We start from the raw sequence: 23,635 nt of genomic DNA, 5'->3' as shown, positions 1-23,635 counted from the left end.
AAGCTGACAGAACTTGTTTTACAGCTATTTCGTTCAGAGAAGAGAGTATACAACTCATCACTTCCTAAGCCACTGCATTCAGGAAGTTTCATGTGACCCTATAAGAAGGGCTAAGACAGAAAAGGAAAGAAATTATAAGTCGGACATTGTCCATTAAAACACAGCAAGAAACTCTCAGGAATGCCACTGGGAGAGCCTCCATGGAGACTTATGAAGTATGTCAAGGACTTACATGTTACCATCACTGTTGCTGGTGGGTAGGGCTAGGTTTATGGGAATTGAGACTCAAGAGTTCTGTCTTAATTTTAAGAATACGTACACAGGATCCTAGACCTAAGATGGCACCCGGGAAACAATTTAGATTGATAAGTGGAAGATTTGGTTCTAGGCTGGAAATTTACTTATTATCCAAGACATTTACAGTCTCTGAAAAGATTCCCTTGAGATACTATTTCATACCTTTAAATTATAATAGCTCTTAAATCTGTCTGTATCACAATAAAGTTATGTCTACCTGATACCAAAATAAATGGTGCAAGCAGGTTAGTTTCGTGAAAAAAAAAATTCCTTATAAAGAACAAAACTTGTAAGGCCAGACTTTCTGTTTAAAAATCAGACTTGCTAGCTGTAACCTTCCTGACTTGTTGACCAATCACTGACATGGAATGTAAAGCCTTTCAGGGTAGTCAAAATTATAATATGATGAACTAAGAAATGATTACTTCAGATCTTTTCTCCAGATAGATTTTCTAATATTTTTTCTAAAAATGCAATGTTAACATGTAAAATAACAAAATTAAAATATGAAACTATGCCAAGAGAACACGCAAGGACCACTGAAATAGCACCCAAAGTTCTGGTTCTCACAGCCCTACTTGTCAGGCTATGGCCAATGAAGTGAATGATTTAGTACTGCAGACTCAATATCCTCTACAAAACCCTACACTTTCTATAAAAAAAACTTCTTCTATTATAAAAGAAATCGAGATTTTGATAAACTGTTTGAATGATGTGGCTGGTTGCTTGACCTGCTGGCTATCTGAGGACACCTCCCACGAACAGCTTTTACATTTTCCATAGCTGGGCAGTATGTCCTCCTGGGCTTCCATGTCTTGCAGAAAGCCTATTCTAACTCTTGATAGTGTAGCACCACACATAAAGAAAAAGGCTAACCAACCACTGGTCTATTCCAATGGGACTATGAAATCATAGTACAGTATAGACCCCTGACAGGCATCTTGTCCATTCCCCACTGTCACTCAGGATACATAAAACAAACTAGCAAACAAAATCGACCTGAGCCATTAGATAAGAGGATGCTGCATCTGTTTACATGCAATGCCATCCTTCCTTATCACCCGAATCCAGGCGATGAACTGCGTGCCTACATGGCAAAACAGGCAAGAGAAAACTGGTTGAAAGCCAAAGAGAACCACCCTCTTGTTTAAAGCTGGCACAGGCCAACTTTACTCCAGCCACCAGCTGCCATTAGAAACCTAGGAGTTGAGTATCAAAAATACCAGTCATCCAAGCTTTTATATAAAAACTACTTATATTTTAAGAAGGAAATAAATTCAAACTTAAAGTGTATAGTCCAAATAAAATTTTCTGATAGGCAGCATCACCTGGTGCTGTGTGTTTGCTATCTCTTCAGTTCCGCACACTAGGGAAACCTATTGTTTGGTGTCTTTGGCAGCACTGGCCAGTTCCAAATGCTCAGATAAACAGTGTTCAGCTTTGATTTAGTCACTTACTGTAACCTAAATTAATTCAGATGCAGGGCATGCATATCCATGTGTGATTTGTCTTTTCGAATCTCTTCTAAATTGCTGACATTAAAGATTCATGTTGGGGTGACTATGAGTATAGTATGACCACGAAGGGGAAAGGTTCCAGGAAGATGGATGTAATGGGTAACAAACTCATGAGACCAGATAATGTAAAGTAGAAGAGCAGCCTTGCAAGGAAGAGAGTAGGGGAGGAGAGGAGAGAGGATCCACCATGACAAAGCACACAGGGCAATGCCAGGAGGAATCCTGACACCTGGGTTTTTTGTTTGTGTTTGGTTTGGTTTGGCTTCTAAAGAAAGAACCATGCAATATTTTTTTCAACTGTATTAAAAGGAAAACTTAATGTTGTTGGTCATGGTAGCACACACCTGTAATCTCAGCCTTTAGGAATAAGAGACAGGAAGATGTGGAATGCCATCTAGTGAATTCAAGGCCAGTCTGAGCTATGGAGCAAGGCACTGCCTGAGAAACAAATAAACACACAAGTAAATACATATCCCAATGCTATTTCCCCATCGCCCTTCACACTCCTGCTTGTGATGTGTTTATTTTATTTGTTTGTTTATTCAACTAAAGGGTTGGGGTACATGCATGGCATGTATGTGGAGATCAGAAGATAACGTATGCAGTCGTTTTCCTTCCCTTCCACTATGTGCGTACCAGGTACCAAGTTTTCAGACTTTGTTGCAAGTACCTTTATCTGCTAAGCCATCCACAGCTCCTAAGCGTGGTATCCCTAAGACAGTATTCAGTCCAGCATTGAAGTCCAATTGCTGCCGCCTCCCAATGTGGATGTGTACAACTATACTTGCCTAACAGTATTCTTTAGATAGTAGACAACAGGCAGTGACTAATGTATATTTGTTTTGAGATAAGGTCTCTCTATGTAGGCCAGGCTGGCTCACCTTTCTGTGATCTTGCCTCAGCCTCCTAAGTGCTGAGAATACAGGCATGTGCCAACATATCCCAAATCAGTGTTATTCCAATACACTTCATGTTATACACAAAGTCAATGTCACAATGAGTAGTTATACACCAGACAGAAGGCTACACTGATCCCTAATCTCAGTCTGTCATACATGTCCCTTTTCTGCATTCCTTTATAATTACCTGGACGTTATTTATAGCAAGTCTTAATATGGTAGAACAAATTCTTCTCTTTGTCCTCAATATTACTATCTTCTTTATCAATAATACTTGTTATTCATGGCCTTTTGCTCTTTCATTTAGCTTCTCAAATTATGAAAAAATCCTTTTGGACATTTGATTTAAAAGACTCATACAAAGATCAATTTTAAGAAAATTAAGACTTTTCTGATAACATCTGTTACAAATTTCACATGTTAAAACTCCTGATTGTTTGTTAAGAACTTTAGTGTCTCCAGTGTAGGGGAATGTCAGGGTGGGGAGGTAGGAAGGAGTAGGTGGGTGAGTGAGGGAGCACCCTCATAGAAGCGGGGATGGGGGTGGTGGGATAGTGGGTTCTGGAGGAGAAACTGGGAAACATTTAAAATGTAAATAAAAAATGCAGTTAAAAAAAAGAACTTTAGTGTCCTTCAACAAAATTGAAAATTAGTTGTTTTTTAATTTTTTTCATGTGTATTGGTTTGAGTATCAGGTTCCGTGGAACTGGAGTTATAGACAGTTGTGAGCTGCCATGGGGGTGCTGGGGATTAAACCTGTGTTCTCCGGAAGAGCAGCCAGTGTTCTTAGCTGCTGAGCCACCTCTCCAGTCCCAAGTTGAAAACTAGTTTTATGGTGCTATTATATTTCTTTGATATTTACTGACAAGCTTTATGGGTCTTTTGTTTCCACCTGTGGTTTTGCATCCCCTTATCTTTCTCTTTGGCTTGCGAATTCTTGTAGACCACTGAATATTATTGCTGGCAGTCTTGTATCTGACATTCTCAATTTTACCAAATAAATGTATTAGCTTTGTGTTAGCTTGAGACCAAGTTTTATATAGTACAGGCTGACCCTGAATTTGAAACTCCCTTGCCTCAGGATCCCAAACACTAGTTTTATAAGCATGTGTGTCATTGTGCCCAGATATACATGGCCCCCCTCCCCACACCAATAAAAACTCTCAATGTTTTACCACAGATCCCCTTGCACAGGCTGTTTTTGTAAACAAACAAACAAACAAACAAACTGGCAAGCAACAAATGTACCTCAGATGCACTAATCGTAACCGACTGATTTTTAGTTATATTTTAGGCCAATTTCAGGAAGCCAAGTAACCAATTTGTTAGATACCTGGAGAATTTCCATTAAATTATACTCAAAGAAAACGCCTATCTAATCAAATAATTTCTTCAATTTGTTTGCATATTCAGCCTGTAAAGCCAATTACTCCCATTGCTAGGAGGGCTCTGTGAACCACTTGTGATTTAGAATACTGTCCCATTCAGGAACTGTTCTATGCTTAAGTGAACTCCATTAAACTGACTATTGTCTCAAGCTTTTAACAAAGCCAATTAGGAGCAAGTGAGTTTCCTCGGTAGTCTATGAAAACGACAAATGGCAATATAGCCAAGGGATACTTCAGAGGCAGTCAGAGACGTCTGGTGATTGCTTCAATATGTGGAGAGCTATGGGTGGTGAAGCATGTTTCACCTCTGTGAAGTCATCATAGAGAGATGGTAGCTTGCTAGAAACATGGGGTTTATGGAGAGCTGATAAGACAATGAACCAAACTTTAGAGAAGATCCAATGAGTATCTCTAAGTGACTCTATTTGGAAGGCAAAACACAATGGATTTCAGGGAAGAAGTCATATGGGGACATACTAAAGTCAACCTGTCTAAATGGTAAGAAAGATCCACAGCTGAGCATTTTACAGGGTTCTGGAGGTCTGGAGGGGGGCTGTCAACAGAATGGATGGGACACACCCACAACAATGGGATTCTCATACACACACACACACACACACACACACACACACACACACACACACACAACAGTCAAGGGCAGCAAAGGGGAGCCTATGAGTAGTAGTGAGACAAGAATAAGCAGGGCAGAAGTCTCGGAAAGGAGATTAAAGAAAACAAAATGCTCAGCTGGCAATCAGGAGGTATTTGGTAGTATTTTTGAAGCAGCTTCGGGGGAGAAGAGAATACCACAGTGGCTCCAGAAAGGCAAACATCTGTGTCAGGAATTCTGTGGAGATGAGAAACAGAACAGGACACAGAGCTTCAGGGGACTCGCTGCACAGAGGCAGGGCACCATGTGGTTCTCTCGTGTCATAGTTCTGTGTCCATCTCCTGGTTCTGGTCCACAAACTCTCTGACCTTCTCCTGATGTTTAGTCGGTCTGTCTTCTGCCCTACATTTGTTATTCAGCATTTGGCTATTACAAACATGTCTTTTAATTCTGTCATCATTTAGATTTTCAAAACCATCTTAGGAAGTATGGGGTCCTTTCCTGCTCCTGATGCATTTAGTGTTCAAAGCAAGATGGCAGGACTGAATACTTCCCAAGTTGATCACCTCTTCTAGAGGCACTAGGAGAAAGGTAAGTTCTTAGGCACCAATTTCCAAACAACCTGGGCAAATCAGGAGTCATTAACACACATGAGATCAGTTATCATCACACCTCTTGAGGATTTCTGAGAATAGATCTCATGCCTCCTCTGTTTTCCCTTCCTTAAAAAAGAAAAACCAACTAGTTTTCAGTTTTATCTTTTACAAGTTCTTAATGTGTTACAATGCGACATTAAAGTTAATACTAAAGGCACGCAATGCTTTATGCTCCTTCCTAGGATTCATACAAGATCTCAGAGTCAGACTGGTAAAGGAACTACGCCACACTGACACAGCCAGACAAACCCAAACCTGAGAAATTCCAAGGCACTTGACCTGCTTTCTTCAATAAACACAGAAGGAATCAAAAGAAAACCTAAGAGGAGTGCGTATTAGAGATGTTCTTTTGTAGCAAAGAGGCATAAGGATAAATGGCTCAACCTTATTTGTGCCTTGATTTGAATAACCCAACTCAAAAGCAACTGAGACACAAAGAAAATCGGAAGGTAAATGGGATTGTAAATGATAAACGCTGGGGCTGTTTCATTCGCAGGTTTCACATAGCATAGGTTGGCAATGCAACTGAAGTTGCCCTTGAACTCCTAATCCTCTTGCCTCCATCTTCCAGGGCTGGGATCATAGGCATGCAGCACCATACCCAACTCATCCACTTTGTGTGTGTGTGTGTGTGTGTGTGTGTGTGTGTGTGTGTGTGTGTGTGTGTGTGTGTGCGCGCGCGCGCGCGTTTATATATATAAAATCTCAATAAGGGGAGGGAAAAGTACAGGGGGTTATAAAATGGCATTGGCTGTATGTGAAAAAAGTAATGTAGACAGTGAATAAATGGGGTTTATTGTATGATTCCACTTTTTCTCATAACAAATTTTTGATAAGTTTAACAAGTGAAAGTAAATATTTTTTTGAAGAGGGTTTTAAATAAACATCAAGTGATGAAAATATTCAAGAGCTTTAAGGATGCAGCATCCTTCTGACTATTATTTGTTCATACAGCTTCTTCCCAGTCTCAGAACATAAATCATGATGGTAACTGTTTCTATTGGTAATTTACTAGGACTGAGAACAGTACTTAATAAGGAATGCACAGGGAACCTTCACTGTATTGTCAATTGGTTTTCTAAGTAGTATGGGTTCAAAGGAAACATAAACAAAAATGCTCTGAGAGGAGACTAGGAAGCTCCCACCTTACTTAAGCCTCCATGAGGAAGTTACTGAAGGATAAGAATGAGACATCATTGGGCTTGGTCTTCCTGAACTCATTCAGCTTCAGCTGTCAACACTGACACCCAGGAGACTTTGTGAGTCACACCTGACACATACGGGTAACTGATGCACATTTCTGCACAGGAAGACTCTGATGGTAGCAAGGATCTCTTTCTCTGAACTGATTGGGCAAAAATAACAGAATAACCGGGATGAACAAACTTATGGAATTTTTCATCTACAACCATAGAAAAGCTTCCAAAAGGCCAACAGCACTTTAAAAACAATTAAAACATTAGTTACTTATAAAAACTAAAATTACATTTGCAATGACTAGATAAAAACTAAAAGTTTTTAGTTAAAAAGATAAACACACACTCTCTCCCTCCCTCCCTCCCTCCCTCCCCCACTCTTCCCCTCCCCTCCCCCCTCCCTCTTCCTCCCTCCAACCCTCTGTCTCAGAGTGTTTGTGCTGTGCATGTGTTATATAACATTGGTAAGCAGAGCTGCCAGGAGCTTCTGTGGAGTCAGTTTTCTTCTTTTTTCTTTACATTTTTTATTGGTTATTTTATTCATTTACATTTCAAATGTTATCCCCCTTCCCAGTTTCCTCTCCACAAACCCACTATCCCCTCCCCACTGCTTCTATGAAGGTGCTCCCCGACCCACCCACCCACTCCTGCCTCAGTACCCTAGCATTCCCCTACACTGGGGCATCAAGCCTTGGCAGGACCAAGGGCTGCCTCTCCTTTGATGCCAGATAAGGGCATCCTCTACTACATATGCAGCAGGAGCCATCAGTCACTCCATATATACTCTTTGGGTGGTGGTTTAGACCTTGAGAGCTTTCAGGGGTCTGGCTGGTTGATATTGTTGTTCTTCCTATGGGGTTGCAAACCCTTTCAGCTCCTACAGTCCTTCCCCTAATTCTTCCATTGGGCAGTGAGTTTTCTATTTCCATTGTGTAGGGTACAGGACTTGAACTCAGGTTGCCAGACTAAGCAGTAAGCTCCTTTACCTTACAGGTCATCTCATTTATCAGTGTGTGTGTGTGTGTGTGTGTGTGTCTGTCTGTCTGTCTGTCTGTCACTGTGTGTGTGTACATGCAGGGCAAATCTTTTTTGAATCACATATTATGTACAAATATATCTTTAATACCCCTAAGTACCTCTTGGTTACTCATTTCTTTTTAATGTTTTATTTTGGTGCACGAGTATGCACATGTAGTGAACACAAATGTATATGCAGGTGAAAGTGGAGGCTAGGGGAGGGTACCAGGTTCCCTACTGTACCACACCATCTTATTCCTCTGACACAAAGCTCCCACTGAACCTGCAGCTAGGCTGGGAGCAGGCAAGCCCTGGTGATCCTCCTGTCTGTGTCACAAAGGAGGTCTGGATCCAAACTCAGGACCTCACATTTACCAAACAAGAGCTCTTACCCACTGAGTTACCTTTCCTGACTCCCAAACAGACTCTTGAGCTAAACAATGGCAATTCAACTCTTTAAGGAAGACAAAAATAAGCCTTAAAAGAATGGAACTAGTCTGTGAGATGACTTGTTCATTCTATTCTCTGTCTCACGGTGTCTGTGTGCATGTGTGCGCGTGCGTGAGCATGTGTGTGTGTGTGTGTGTGTGTGTGTGCATGTGCGTGTGCGTGTGCGTGTGTGTGTGTGTGTGTGTGTGTTTAATCTCTTTAAATGACGGGGTGCTGATTTCTGATTTCAGGGTTATTCCACAAAGCAACAGTGACTGAATCAATGGAACACTGGCAGAGCAGCTACACAGAATCAGAAATGAGCACTCGCACTTACTGTCACATGCTTTTCAGTAAAGCAGTTAATAATGAAATGACATTAGAATCATCTTCTAGTAACAAGGGATACTAAGTTAACTGCATCTCCACCTGCAGAAGGATGATGCAAGATCTGCCACTCCATTCCATATGTAGAATTAACTAAATAGATAAGAGACCCACTTATGAGAGGCAAACGTGTAAAACATCTAGAAAAAAAACAAAACTTTGTGATCTAGGACTACACAACACCCTGCTTCTTAAATATAAAGTCCGTGGCCTGATAAATAAAAGATAATGTGATTATAGTCAAAGTTCAAAACCTTGAAGGGAGAAAAAAACCCACAGGAGAAAGAGCTTCAATTCATCCATGTGATAAAACAACCTAAAATGGAAATGGATATGAACAGGCATTTTCCCTAAAGAAAATATCAAATGGTCAATAAATACTCAAATAAGGGTAAGCATCACTAGTCCTCAGGAAATGGAAATAACTCCCATAAGATGCCATTTCATTCGTGCTAGGATGCGTACAATCAAAATGGCAGTAACAAGTGCTGGTGGGAACACAGAGGAAGATGGAATCCTATGCACTACCAGAACAAACAGACTAGCGCAGCTACTTGGAATAGTCTGCACGTTCTTTAATATATTAACCACAGGGATTAAAAATAAACCACAAATCTCATTCCTGGGTATATCCCCATGAGAAATGAAGTCATATCCACTCAGAAACCTTTACATACATGCTCATTAACACATATGTGTAATAGCCCAGTCAGAGCATCAAAGTATTAGGTAACACTGAAGGAATCCTGTGCTCCATCCTCAGCCTGAGCCCTCAAAGAAAGAGGCGGGCTGTGTGTGCATGCAAACATTAATAAAATGGAACTCAAATTGGCTATCAATTAATGTATAATAAAATATACAATCACTTGATGGAACAATATCTGCCAATTACAAGGCAATGGTGTAGGCTGAGGAGAGGGCTTGCTCAGTAGTAAAGTCCTTGCTGTGCAAGGATGAAGAACTCAGCTTAAACTTCAGAACTGAACTTGTAAAATAATCAAATCCAACCAAACCAACACTAAACCAAACCAAGCAAGCAAGCAAACAGAACACTGCATCTTTCCCTTCCCCATGGGTTCTGGTGAGCGAGCTGAGAACACCTGGCTTGTAGAAACATTTCTACCGGCTGAGCCATTTCATTGACCTAACCTTGTTCCTTGAGACCGAGTTTCTTTGTGGTGTCCAGTAAGCTAGGCTGACGTCCACTGAGCCATAATGATCTGCCTGACCCTGCCCTCCCCACTGCTGGGACTCACAAGCATGGGATCTGCCGTAACACTTGTTTTTTTCCAGATGAATCCTCCTACAACAATAAATAAAACTTAATTAAACTTATTCTTGAAAACCAAACAAAACTAAGGTAGAAAGGCACTTGAGAAACAGAAGAACACCACAGAGGTTGACCTCCAGTCTCCAAAGGCATATGTGTAAGCATGTATGCACACAATGCACCGAAATAAATAAACACACATGAAGAAATGAAGTTATGACTGCATATATACACATGGATGCATTTTGAAAGCCCAGTGCTTAGTGACAGAAGCCACTTACAGAGAAGCACGTGGTGCGCATTCTATGACATGAAATGTCAAGGTCAGCACAGTAAACAGTTGCTTAAGGACGGGAGTGGAAGAAGCATCAGCAGAAATGGAGGAAACTGCAAACATATCCAAGGCTCTTTGATGTAGTAATAAAATGCTGCAAATATGATGCTATAATTAAAAAAACAAGGAAAAATATTTTTCAGCGAAATAGATGGGAACTGCTGGTGTTCCTTTTTCTTAACCCCCTGAAACAGTTAAGACTGATTCCTTCTAGGCCAGCAAGATGGATAAAGGCCCAACGATGTAAGTATGCTATGAGCTCTATTCCCAGCATGTAATGGTGGAAAGAGAGAATCGACTCTACAAACTTGTTCTCTGACCTCCACATGCATGACATGGCAAGAGCACAGGAACAAACACCTCCATATACACAATGAGAGAGAGAGAGAGAGAGAGAGAGAGAGAGAGAGAGAGAGAGAACAAGAACTTCCTCTGATTAAATGATTAAATATAGCAAAGATTTGAGGTGCACTGGCACAAGCCTTTAATTCCAGCACTCTGGAGGCAGTGGCAGGCAGATCTGAGATCAAGACTAGCTCGGTCTACAAAGGAGCTCTAGGACAGCCAGCATTACACAAAGAAACTCTTCTTCAAACATACAAACAAACAAACAAGCAAACAAAGGACAAACAAAAAACCTGAAGCTATTTGCAATGGGGATATATGATCAATTAATCATAGAACTCCATGGAAGTAATGTTCCCATTATTTAATGGGGCATACACATTTGAGGTATGACTGCTGAAGACTCCCTTGCCCAGTGACCAGCTTAACTATACTCTTCAATCATTAGAATATTGCACACAAACACACATACACAGACACAGACACAGACACACACACACACACACACACACACACACACACACACAGTGGAGTCACACAAGACAGGTCAGCCTATTTTTCACTATTCTAAGAGGTTAGAGAAAAAAAGGATTTAATAAATTAAAAATAAAAGGTATATGGAGTTTCCTTCTAAGAAGATAATTAATAAACTCAAGTTTGATTAAAATGAAAGGGTAAATTCACAGAATGCAAAAACTCTCCAAAGTTTGCATTATCTCGAAGGAAAGCTCAGAGCTGTTTTACTTCCAAACAGATTCCATTAAAAAAAAAATGCTAACTATTTAAAAAAATGTTTTCTATTTAAGAGAAACTTTTACAAGTAACTCTTGCAAATAATGAGAATGTTGGTCTCCCCAAGGGAGTATTTTCTACTTCAATGTTTCTAAGAATACACAGGGTTAAAACCATGTAAAAGAGATTTTCTCACAGTTGAGGAGAGCAAAACACCACAAATAGGAAACCAAACAGCTAGAAGGTCAAGACACTAGACTTCCAGGTCAGACTTCTGGTTGCAATTAAGCAAAATTCCTGCAAATATTTGTAAGGAAATGATATTTTGGATATCTACTTTCAAGGTTTATAATTTTAATTTTCATTAGTAGAAACTTTCATGGCAGATATCTGCATATGTATATAAACATAATCATTGAACATAGAAATATAATCATATATTTACTTGGACATACATCTTCTATGACTCTAGAACTGCAATTTGACTGATGTCTGCTTAAATCTTAAAACTAACATCTCTTCCAGGTATTTACCCCCTCCCCAACCACTTTAAGACAAGATTCATGTATTGTAGGCTGACCCTGAACTCACTAAGCAGCCATGGGTTGCCTTGCGTTCATTTTCCCGTCTGACAGGCACCCTCACACCTTGCATGTGTAGAACCAGGGACTGAAGTGAGAGCTTTGTCTGCGCTGGACAAGTACTCTACCAACTGAGCTACGGGCCAGGCCAGGCATCACTCTTATATTGGAGATTTTGTGGAGTAGTTTTGTTTTTGTTGTTATTTTTTAGTAACAATGTAGACACACATTGTTCACAAAATAAATGAGACCAAGTTCCCACTAAGGTTATATGGTTTATAATAAAATGACTTAGGACAGTGGAAACTGAATAAAATGTTGGCACTTGGCAATGAGAGCACAGGGGCAGAACAGCAAGTCTAAGTGAGGTAAAGCTGAGGAATCCAAAGCTGGCAAGTGTGTCCTCACTTGATTCCCGAGGAGCAGCCCAGCAACTGCCCATGTGGACACCTCACTCAGGTATTTGTGGTAAATTCATCTAGAGGCAAGCTCAATGTCTATTCTATGTGAGGGAGCTTGCACACCGTCCCCGGCAATGTCTAGGAGTTATTGTAGTTGGTTTAAAATTGTGTTGGTTATAAACAAGTAAAATAGCTAATAGAAAACAGTTACCACAAGTCATAATTTTAGATTCTCTACTTTTATCATAATAGTCAGAATAATTAGGGGGTTACATTATGGAATCCAAGAATGGAAGCTTTTTAGTTTTTAATCACCATGCAGGTTACCACCAAATTTCATAAGATACTTAGCTAGCAACTCTCATTCCAGTAATGAAGTCAAAGTCCATCTTCTGGGCCAGTGCTCTGTACTCACAACTTATGCCTGCAAAATCAGAAGGGGCTTACTAGCATTTAATCTCTTGTATTTCTACCCTTTCTCTTCCCTCCCTTCTTCCCTCTCATTCTCCTTTCCTCTGTGTATGCATGAGTTCTTGAACATATGTGAATAAATGTGGTGTGTGTGTGTGTGTGTGTGTGTGTGTGTGTGTGTGTGTGTGCACCCATGTGCACGCTCTTATAGCCAAACGTCCAGTGTCATTGCTCAAGCTCTATCTACCTTGGTTTTTGAGACGGGATCTCTCACTGGCTTGGAACTTGCCAAGTAGGCTAGTCTGGCTGCTCAGTGAGTTCCGAGATGTGTCTGCCTGTACCTTTCATGGAATTACAATGAAATGCTCTGGTGCTCAAATTCTATTTACCTGGATTCTGTGGATCAAACTTGCTCCCTCTTGCAGGCCTTATACTGTGCTTTGTCTCTAATTCTTGCTTTTTCTTTCAAGTATTCTTATGAGTATTAATATTGGCCATGTGAAACTCATGACCAGAAACTTTAAAACCTTGGCAATCGGGCCTCAAAAGGGGTGAGGAGGGGTGATAAAGAACAGGCAGACTGGTAAATAATCCAGACACTTGTTAGATGTGAGAAAGCTACTGCTACAGAGCAGCAGACACGAAGCTATCCAGAAACAAACAGGTTGTGGGAAGGTTTCCCCATATCCTGTCTAGTAAATTAAATTATATGCTGCCTGCATGAGAAGGACCACTGCGTTCTGGCAGAGAGGGGAGAATGTTCTATATAATCTGTCAGACCCATGGGTCGGTGACTTCCCAGGCTTCAGCTAGGGTGTACCAAGGAGAACACTGTCTAGTAGGAATCTCACTTTCCCCTTCTATGTCCATCCTTCTCTCCAATACACACAAGTACATTAGCTATGTGACAACTAGAACACTAGATAACATAAAGCCAACATGCCAGGGCACCGTGCTCCCAAATGCTGAGTTAAATCATGGTCTTCAGTGGTGAGGGTTGTTCTTATCTGCTGAATAAAACTGAAGAGCCACAGACCTGCATCCAGCTGTCAGCCTTAGAAATGGTGACAACTCTAATTAATGATGGCTGTCACATGGCTGAGCTTACAGCTCAGTGGTATAGTACATGCCCAGCATGTATAAAGCACTGGTTTGAGATTCCCAGCATACCCTAAAGAGCCCTGTCATAATCAGAAATATAACAAAGCAGATGCCTAAAAGAACAGATTTTTGGTTTTGGTCCCATTTCTATTCCAATTTATGAGCTGGAAACTTTCTCTTCCATTACTTTTCCTTCCAATTTTAGCAGACAGGAGTGCTAATCAGTTCTTCCGACTCCTTCAAGTAGCATGTCTTTAGAAAATCTAGTGATAAATCATGGTTCTCCATGGAGCTGATAATGGGCAGTTTCAGCCAACTACACAACTTCTCTGAAAACATTCTTACAAACCATCATTTGATGACAAAAATCTTTCTATGACTCATGAAGGATTTAGTAGTCACCATGAATTTTTTAGTTTCAAGACATAGCAATTAAGCAGTAAAATTTCATTGTAAAAGTGATCCTAAGCAGATACAATAGTATGGGACTCAAATCATCACAAGAGCTTCAGCAAAAGGAACATAAATTTGCATCATCATAAGAGATCCAGGCTAAGTTACATGAAATTCATATCATCACAAAAGCTGCAGAAAAATAATATGGGACTAACATCACTACAAAGACTACAGCAGGATTGGAATTGCAACTTGAAACTAAGGAAAAGCAACATTAATTTTGTTTCAAGAAGTCTCCATAATGCTCAGACTGTGAGTTCAGAGAGAAAGGGCGTGGGAGGGAAAACAGCAGAACACTTACCAGACAGGGGGATCATTTTAATAATTCTACATTAACAGCCCAACCAGTGTCTCAGGTAGATCAATAGAAGATCAAGCACTTTGTGTGTGTTTTGTTCACAGAACTCTCTCTGAGCACTTTTGTGTTGGATTTTGTCTAAAGCGAAGCGGACAAAGCATGAGGCATTGCATCTGCAATATCCCTCTCTATCAGGTGACTCTAGCAAGTAGACATTACTCTTCTGAGTTTGCTAGCGTTCCATACACTCCAGTAAGTGGGGAGCCATCTCCCCCACATTTGGGAAAGCACAGCATCTTGAGTTGTCATTGCTGCTTTAGCACACTTTTAGTAAAATGTCTAAAACTTTAAGTTTTACAAATTGCCCATTCTTAGAAAAATAATCTCTGCTGATGCCACAGTACATGCATGAGAGGGCTTGCAGACTCGTGCTTTCATTACTGACCTTTCAAAGGTTTTCTTTGTATGTGGATGAAAGCTTAGAAAATGTTTTGACTGAGTACATTATGGGGAGAAATGTAAATAATAACCAAAGCTATTTAAACATATGTGTAAAAGGAAAACATATGCTTCCAACTAGGTTCTATGACAGGTAAGGGACATCCATTTCAATCCTTAAGTGGCTGAGAATAAAAAAATCCAACAATGTGTAAAATTTAAGAATATTTAACAGAGCAGGTAAGCTGAGCTGGCTTACTATCCAGAAACGCACACAACTGCCTATTTCTTCCTTTTTCAGTTTTTCTCCAGAGGACCCTGAGAGTCTGCAACTGCCTCCAGTCCTCTGACCATGACTGGAATACACTTCCATTCCTCCTGTGGGTGTGCACTCAGAGCACCACTGCAGGAATGACGATAAAATCCTGTCTATCACAGGCCTATGTTTGTTGAGACTTAGCAGTTGCTGGACATACAGTCTTTTCATTTCAACAGTTAAAATGAAGAGATGCGGCAGCTGAAGGGACTCAGGTAGGTGATGTGGTACAGCAGGTTTGCAGAATTTCCTGAAGATGGCCAGGTTTATGTTGAGGAAGGGCTGGGCTCAGGGGAAACATGCTTCATTTCCAACATTTATTTTAATTAGGAAACAGCTCTGTTTCCAATAGGCTGGGAAAATAAATACAAAACAAAATGGCACATGCACATATTTTTCACTCCCAGAGACATCAGGGAGCAGAGCTCACAACAAGCCTGTGTCTGAGGAGCAAGGAGAAAGCTTTCTTTGGCAGGATCTTGTGTTGCATCAGGCACTAAGGGAAGGGAGGGGAACATTTCTCAGACAGAGGGAAGAATAGGAAGAACTTGCTTGTTTTGGCCATTCTTGTCTTTTTCTTCCTTGTGTGAACACCCATTGATTCCCTAACACAGTGGTGATGTGTCCCAGCACCAAGGCTGTAGTGGAGGTACATGGGGAGGCAGCCACGGCTCCTGCCTTGGCCACGCACACACCAGACCTAGAATGATGCCACGAAAGGATGAGCAGACGGGGGTACATTTTGGCTGGAGATTTCAGCTAAGACTTTAGAGAAATATTCAACTGAAAAGCACAGTCATGGGAAAAAAAAAACCCTCTGTAGACAGAAACCACAGAACTCAGGAAAATTTAATTTATCTTATGACATTTTCCAAAGGGCTGAGTTTCTTAGATGTTAACCGAATGAAAAGGTTACATAGAATACAGTAATAAGCCATTAAAAAATCCTACTGCTCCACAAACATAAAGGGACTGCTACCTATATAGTCAACTTATTGCAATGAAGACTTTGAATTAGAAAATGGGCTATTTGGGTGTCTATTTTCCTGTCTCAATATCGGACACGGGAGATACAAAGCCTAAAACAAAGATACACATATGGTAATTCAAGCAGATCACTGACCCTCCACCTGGGTAATCTAAAAAGAGCTGTGAGAAGCATAAGCAGACAGCACTCTCCTTAAAGGAAATACAAGACAGTCAGTCATTAGACAGCTGTACATCACACAGCTACTGACATTTCACAGCTACATGACCTTTGGACCAGTTACACAACTAAGCCTGTTCTCATCTTCAGAGGAAGGGTCAGGGTTATAGCCTAGCAGTGGAGCACTTGTGAAGTTGTAGAAAGCCTAGTTTGAATCCCCACCAATGGGGGAAAAGTGCCTAGAAGTGCCTGTTTCAGACGCAGCCATGCTGGTGTCCAACAGGCTAATCCTCAGTAATGCCTATTACTAAAAGGCAAATGCTAAATGACTGCCAGAGGGGATGGGTTAGAGGAAAGCATTTTCTGTCCCTCTGTGCTAGGTGATTTTCCTGCCCTGGAATTTTACACTGGGTAGGGTGTGGCTTTGGAAAATGAAAGGATACTTAATGAGCTGTAATTCACAGAGCACCTCCATGTCTACTGTAATAGAAGTAGACCAAAGGTAAGGCAAGAAGCTAGTAAATGAGTAGCAACAATTCCTGTACTTTTTCCAACACTTGTGTTCCTCCCAACTGAACCACTTGTGTTGTGTGATTGTACCAGGGCCCAGTCCTGTAATAGTGAGTTTTCCCAGGGAAGTAGAAGCAGCATGTATAAAAGCTGAGAGGTGAGAGCGCATTGTATGCTGGGACTATAGATTATCCAAGGGAGAAAGACAAACTGGCCATTAGTCAGGGGAACTCTTCTGGGTATGTTGGTTGACGTCACTGGAGTACTCCTTTTGCTTTAGGGACTTCCTGTAAGCTCAGTGTCTCATAGATCCATGTAAGACCTTCTAAATTCTCCAGGACTAGTTGGCCTGTCAAGCATTCTTCTTAACAGTCGTATTTCACATCACCTCAACATGGGATGAAAATGTTTGGCATTTTCATACCCAGAAGGTCACCCTCATGGCTGTCCAAAAATAAAAAAATAAAAAGGACAATTGATGAGAAAACTAGGGCTCCTCTATCGCTCGATCAGAACTCAGCTAGAATCCTTTGCAAAATGATGACTGGCTAGTGTGAGGAAAGCGTTGCTATAAAGTCTCTGAATGAGAAGCTTCCTTTAGAGTTAAAGACAACCTCAGGGCATCAAGAGCTGGAAGGACTAATGATTAGAACAGATGGTGTCTGTAAACCACCAAAGCCCTGGAGTAGGAAGTCATATGATGACTAGGTGGCTAAAAATACTGAGGCTCTTAAAGGCCATAACTGTGTAAGTCACTTTGTCAAAATATGGCAATGGGTTGATAAAAGTCAATGGTCTTACATGAGATTTACTGAAAATTCAGTCAATATGCAAAGTGTAGGTCATAACCTGTTGGAACTTGGAAAAGCTGGTAAGCTAAAGGATGCAAAGCAGGGTCTGACCGCAGAGCCATATGCATTTCCCTGGCAAAAACACAACACAACACAAAACAAAAACCCAAACATGATTTCAAACATGAACCAAAGAATGAATGTAGGGGTGACAATCCTAGCACTCCTGGAACTCAGTGTAGACTAGACTGGCCTTAAACTCAGAGATCATCCTGCCTCTGCTTTCCAAGTGTTGGGATTAAAGGTGTGTGCCAACATTGCCTGATCCTACCGAGCATTCTGAGAGTTAATGGAACAAGGAACAAGATTAACCTGTCGAGGCAGAACCACTGAGAGCTCAAGCACCTCAAGACTCAGTGAAGACTCGGGATCAGCTACAGACATAAGGAAGAGAAAGCAAATCCAAAGGAGGAAGATATGAACACTAACTACATGTTCCCTGCTTACCAGTGCCAGAGTGGTACCTGCAACCTACACAGTCCTTGCTGCATCATCTGCAACATAGAAGTTTATGCTATTTCGTATTTGTTTTATTTAAAATATGGTGCTTATAATTAACTTTACAATTTAGTAATTAACAAACACAAGCTATGAATGAACTAGAGAGGGTTAAAAGCATAGAACTATCACTCAGAAACCCTGTGGTAGAGTAGATCTGGGATTTAGAACTTCATCAACTGGAGAGGGAATGTCTATGTAGTTGGGAAACCGTGTTGGGGGTGGGCTAATCACTTGGAGACTCAGGGAAATAGGAAATTAAGAGAAAAATTTAAGTGGGTAAACTGTACCATGCATCCACTCAACCAAAAACTTGACTGTCTCTCAGGATATTTTGATATTCCCAGGGTAAGGGCCAAATGTTTTGCCTCCATTGACTCACTTGTGGCCAGAAAACAGATACAAGACATGGTTCCACAGCACAGGGCTTGACCATGTGCTAACCTCTCTGGCTGGGCAGAGGTTTCTAGTACTGTATCCTGAGCTTGGCAGATGAACATGAGTTTTGTGGTAAAATGCTATGTCTACTGAAGCTGTCCCCATGCTGTAGCAGAGGCTGTGCTTCAGAATAGTTACTGCTGGTCCTCCTAGAGATCCTACAAGCTTTAACCACGAGTCACAGACACTCCAACTTGTATCAAGTAGAGAAGAAATTGAAAAGGAAATTAAGCTATAGTTCCAACCACAAAGAGTCGCAAGCTGAGGACTGCCAATTTTGTTTTTAAAAGGCTATTTTGGCAGCAGAGGCAAGGATGAATTAGAAGGAAAATCTGGAGGCTCTGGCAGTAAGTCAGGAATTGGTTATGAAAGGAGTGGCAACAGGAAAAGAAGAGAGAAGAATGGAAGGAAAAGAAAGGAAGAGGGAGGGAGAGAGGAAGGACAACCCAATACAAACCCAAACTATAAATGTATAGTCCAATGTGTGAACCAATAAAACAGAAATGCAAATCAAGGAGCACAATTCTCCTGTTTGAGTTTTGGGCTGCTTTTCTGACAAAAATTGAAGATGCTGATACATCCAACTCTGAGCAAGACTGGAGGAAGATGCTGAGGTGAAGCTGGTAGGAGTTGGCTATGACATCTTTTTGAAAACTTCCTCAAGTCACTAACATATGCTGACTACCGAAATGACTTTGCAGATGACTTACAAAAGATGAAGCTAATATTTCCATTATACTTGTCACTGACATTGTGAATAACCTTCGTACTTTTATTTTCACAAGATTAAGGAAATGTCTTATAGGAGCATATATGGTTTTTTTATAAAGAACACTCAAAGCATAAATAATTATTAATCTTATTAGAGCAATGAACAAAATTGTAAACTTGGAGACTTGGCTTACCAGGACTACATATTTAGTTTCATGCCACGCTGAGGCCCATGACCCTGATGTGAAAATGGAAGAAGGGACTGCCCTGTGGTGAATCTGTCAACTTTAGACAGTGATCCATCCCATGGAAGAGAGAGGTGTGTGGCACTCATAACATGGGAACTATGTGAGGAGAGCAAGCACTCTATAGCATGGTAATCTGGAAAGGAGATTCTAGGAGTACCAGAGTCAGCCTTCCCCTCACAGGAGGGAAGAAGGCTGTTAAGTTGACTATAACACAGCCAAGATATAATATGGTGCAAGTAATATAAGCATTAAATGCCAAATAACAAGTATTTAGAGGAAAGGGAATGAGAAAACTGGTAAAAAATAAAATAAAATAAAATTTGAGTTGAGACTTCACTGGCCAGACAATGGAGAAGCTATTAAAAGTAAACGAAGCAAGTTCTGCAGGAAATAAGGAAGGCCAGGATCCCTACAGCAACTCCTAAACTTACAAGAAAAGCATCACCTATACACACATGTATTGTATTTTGCAGACCACAAAGTTCCCTGCATGCTAGAGAGACAACAGAGAATGTACAGGGCAGACCTGGTCCATGGAAGGATCGCACACTGTGGAGGGGTAGACACTTGTCCAATGGTAGGAAGGTAAGTTCAGGGTACCCATAACCTACAGTAGGGTGATTGCTCTAGGTAGACTTTGACTAGAGAGCTGAAAATAACACAGAATAGGAAAGACAAGGTTCTGACTTGAGCCAAGCCTTCAGAAGAAGGGAACTTTAAAAAGTGGTACTAGATGACTGGCAGCTCCCTAGGGGTCTTTCTCTTGGTGATCCTGAGAATATTCTGGATAGCTTTCTACAAAGCTGCACAAGAACAGAGCTGTGACGTTTAAGGGATGGCCTAAGCATAGTATGGACAGACCGTGGCACACTGGCCCTATGAAAGGAAGCCAGGAGGTACCTTCTACATTTGTCCAGGTGAGGGGGAATATAAACTGGCTCATGGTTACAGGGAAAGGGATGGCCATGGTATAAATCTCAACAAATATGAACAAAGGTTGTAAAAATGAGGGAAGAGACAAAATATGGGGTGTTCCTGCAAAATTTACTTTCAAAGAGGGATTTGTATGTGTATGTGTATGTGTATGTGTATGTGTATGTGTATGTGTATGTGTATGTGTATGTGTATATCTGTCTCCTGGCTTCCTCTAAACACTGTATCCACTCCGTTCATCAGAAGCTGCACAAAGCAAACAGAGCCTGGTATGTGGTGGTGCAGTTAGATAAAGTCAAGAGCAGGTGACAACAGAAAGATTATTTTCAGGGGACTAGGAGGTATGTCAGAGGTTAAACACTTGCTGTGAAATCATGAGCACTGTGGCAAGAGGGTACCCTTAGGGTAAGACTAGTCATAGGAACAAGCTTTGGGCTCAACTGAGAAAACCTGCCACAATGAATAATGTGGAGTAGCAGACAGCGACAATTTCTGACTTCAACCTTAAGCCTGCACACATGTGTTTGTATACATAGAGACATACACACTCACATTCATACACATATACATATACATTAATATCATTAAAGTTGTCTTAGAGGCTGGGTGTGGTGTATGACTCTAATTCTAGCATTTACCAGACTGTAAGAAGAGGGTATCATGTTTGGGGCTAGCCTGGACTCTGGACAACTTAGGGAGACCCTATTAAAAGAAAAACAAAAACAAAAAACAAAAAAGAAATAAAAGGAAAAGGAAAAGAAACCTTATAGCTCATATAACCTACTAGTAGATCATGTGCAGAACTCAAATAGTCCCACTCATGTGCACACATGTGCGCGCGTGCGCGCGCACACACACACACACACACACACACCATACCCCACAAATTCTAATCAGTTCCCAAAACAGTAAATATTAAACAAGACTCTGAAATAACAAATATGTACATTATTAGAATGTCAACTGTACTTTTCTTTTGAACTATGAGTATCAGATGCAATCCAAATTCCCACAGTAAACTAAGAACACTGATGTTTAATAGAATGCTTTACACTCATCGGAAATAGCAATATGGACCTGGAATAAGTCAAGACAATCTTGAAAAAGAGTAAGAAATTAGGATAATTAAGCTTTCTGACTTCAAAACATACCACAACTCTCTAGTGCAGCAAGAGGCTCTAGAACTAGCATCAGTGACAGATACCAAGGGCAGAACGGGAAGCTCAGAAATTAACCTTCACTTCAATCTGAAATGATTATTAATAACCAATCCCATTCGATGTGGAAAGTAGCCTTTTTAACAAGGAATACTAAGAAAACTGGACTCCACAAGAAAATGAGTAAAAACTAACTCAAATGGGATCAAGTTCCTAAGTAAAATGGACACATATTTTAAATTCCATAGAACTTCTATTTTTAGAAAAAAATTTAAAAAGTTTCACAAAACAGTACTTGGGCAATGATTCCCATAGACATAGCAGCTAAGTATCAGCAATAGAAGAAGAAAGTGGTATTTTGGCTTTAGCACATTTAAAAACACAGACAAACACAGATACACAGACACAGAGAGAGACACACACACAAAGGTAAACCACTGAGAGATTGAAAAGACAAACCACATAATTTGAGAAAGTATTTGTCAATTACATAATCAATAAGGAATTAATGTGCATAATATATGAAGCCCTCCAACAACAATTTCTCCTTAAGAGCCTACTTAAAAAATGGACCAGGCATATAGACATTTCTCAAAAAAGAAGCAAGGAAGGAAGGAAGGAAGGAGGGAGGGAGGGAAGGAAGGAAGGGGGGAAGGAAAGAAGGAGGGAAGGAAGGGATATTTGAATAGCCAGTGAATACATAAAAAGATGGCCAGCATCATTACTCACTGGGGAAATAGTACTGAACCAAAACAAACAAACAGGAGCCAAAAAGTCACAATTAGAGACTGTTTCACATGTGTTATGATGCAATTATCAAAGTATCAGGAAATAAGGGTTGGCAAAGGTGTAGAGAAAATGGAACCCTTGTGCAGTGAGGATGTAAAATAACATAGTCAAGATAGAAAACAATATGTTAGTACCACAATAACAAGATCAAAAAAATTACCCTGTGATCTAAAAATTTCTAAGTGAGTATTCAAAAAACCAAAACTCTTGAAAAGATAATGTGTAGATCAGTGTCTGCAGCACTACTGCTCACACCAGCCAGAACATGGATGTGACGCATCAACAAATGAGTGAACAGGCAAACGCGACATCCACTGTAAGATTTCAAAAGAATTGAAGTTCTGCTAAGCGCAGTACTAAGAATGTTGCAGACCTAACTGTAGTGGAAATAAGCCAGAGAATAAGACAAGAGATACCATCTGACACACTCACGGGAGACACTGACAGTACTCAGATCAAGAGAGCCAGGAAGCAGGACCTCTGTCACCAGGGTCTCAACTAGGGCATGAGGACACATTATTCATAGGTGCAAAGTCCCAGACTGGACAATGACAGACTTCTGGAGACTGGTAATGCTGCTAACTGCACAAAAATGCAAGCATATTTCTGCTGCCAAAAACTTACACTTCAAAAGTTGTTAAATAATAAATTGTATCTGTACTTTACAACAATTTTACCAAACTAGTGACATGGGGAATTTTATTTTTACAATATATTAGGTGGGGAAAAGATTTAAAATTGTGTACAGACTAAAATTCCTTTGTTTAATCAGCAAACCTTTCCTCCACAAACATGAGGATGTTTTGTCAATGTCTTTGAGGGAAGCTGGGTACTGAGTATGTAGCCTCTTTCTTTAGCTGCCAGGGTAGGTTTGGGAAGGGAAGGACTGGTTGAGAATCAGTACTGATCAAAGCACCTATTGTAAGAGCTCCGCAGAGACGGGATCTTAGAATCTTGCTCAATTCTTTTCCTGTTGCATCAGCTCAAATGTGAGATTGTCCAGGTGTAACTGAGGGATAATAAATGCAAAAACCTATGGCTTTTCTCATATTTTAGAGCAACAATGAGTGGCAATCAGAATCTATCCCCTGAGCAGTGCTTCCAACCTTTAATACAGTCCCTCCATAAAATTATCTTCTTGCTACTTCAAACTGTAATTTTGCTGCTGTTATGAACTGTAACCTAAATATCTGATATGTAGGATATCTAATATGCAACCCCTGTGTGTGTGATGACCATAGGTTGAGAACCACTGTTTGGAAATGCAATTCTCC

The 23,635-nt window shown here is 40.6% G+C and overlaps 1 protein-coding gene across 13 annotated transcripts in view; it reads right to left on the bottom strand.

The window, feature by feature from the left end:
• Positions 1 to 23,635, bottom strand: part of Slx4ip (SLX4 interacting protein) — a 177,469-nt gene that overhangs the window by 29,592 nt on the left and 124,242 nt on the right.

The sequence above is a fragment of the Rattus norvegicus genome, chromosome 3, assembly GCF_021556685.1.
Source record: "Rattus norvegicus strain SHRSP/BbbUtx chromosome 3, alternate assembly SHRSP_T2T, whole genome shotgun sequence".
In the NCBI taxonomy this organism is placed as follows: domain Eukaryota; kingdom Metazoa; phylum Chordata; class Mammalia; order Rodentia; family Muridae; genus Rattus; species Rattus norvegicus.
Note: the sequence above shows the minus strand (reverse complement) of the source record. Positions and strands in the feature narration are given on the sequence as shown.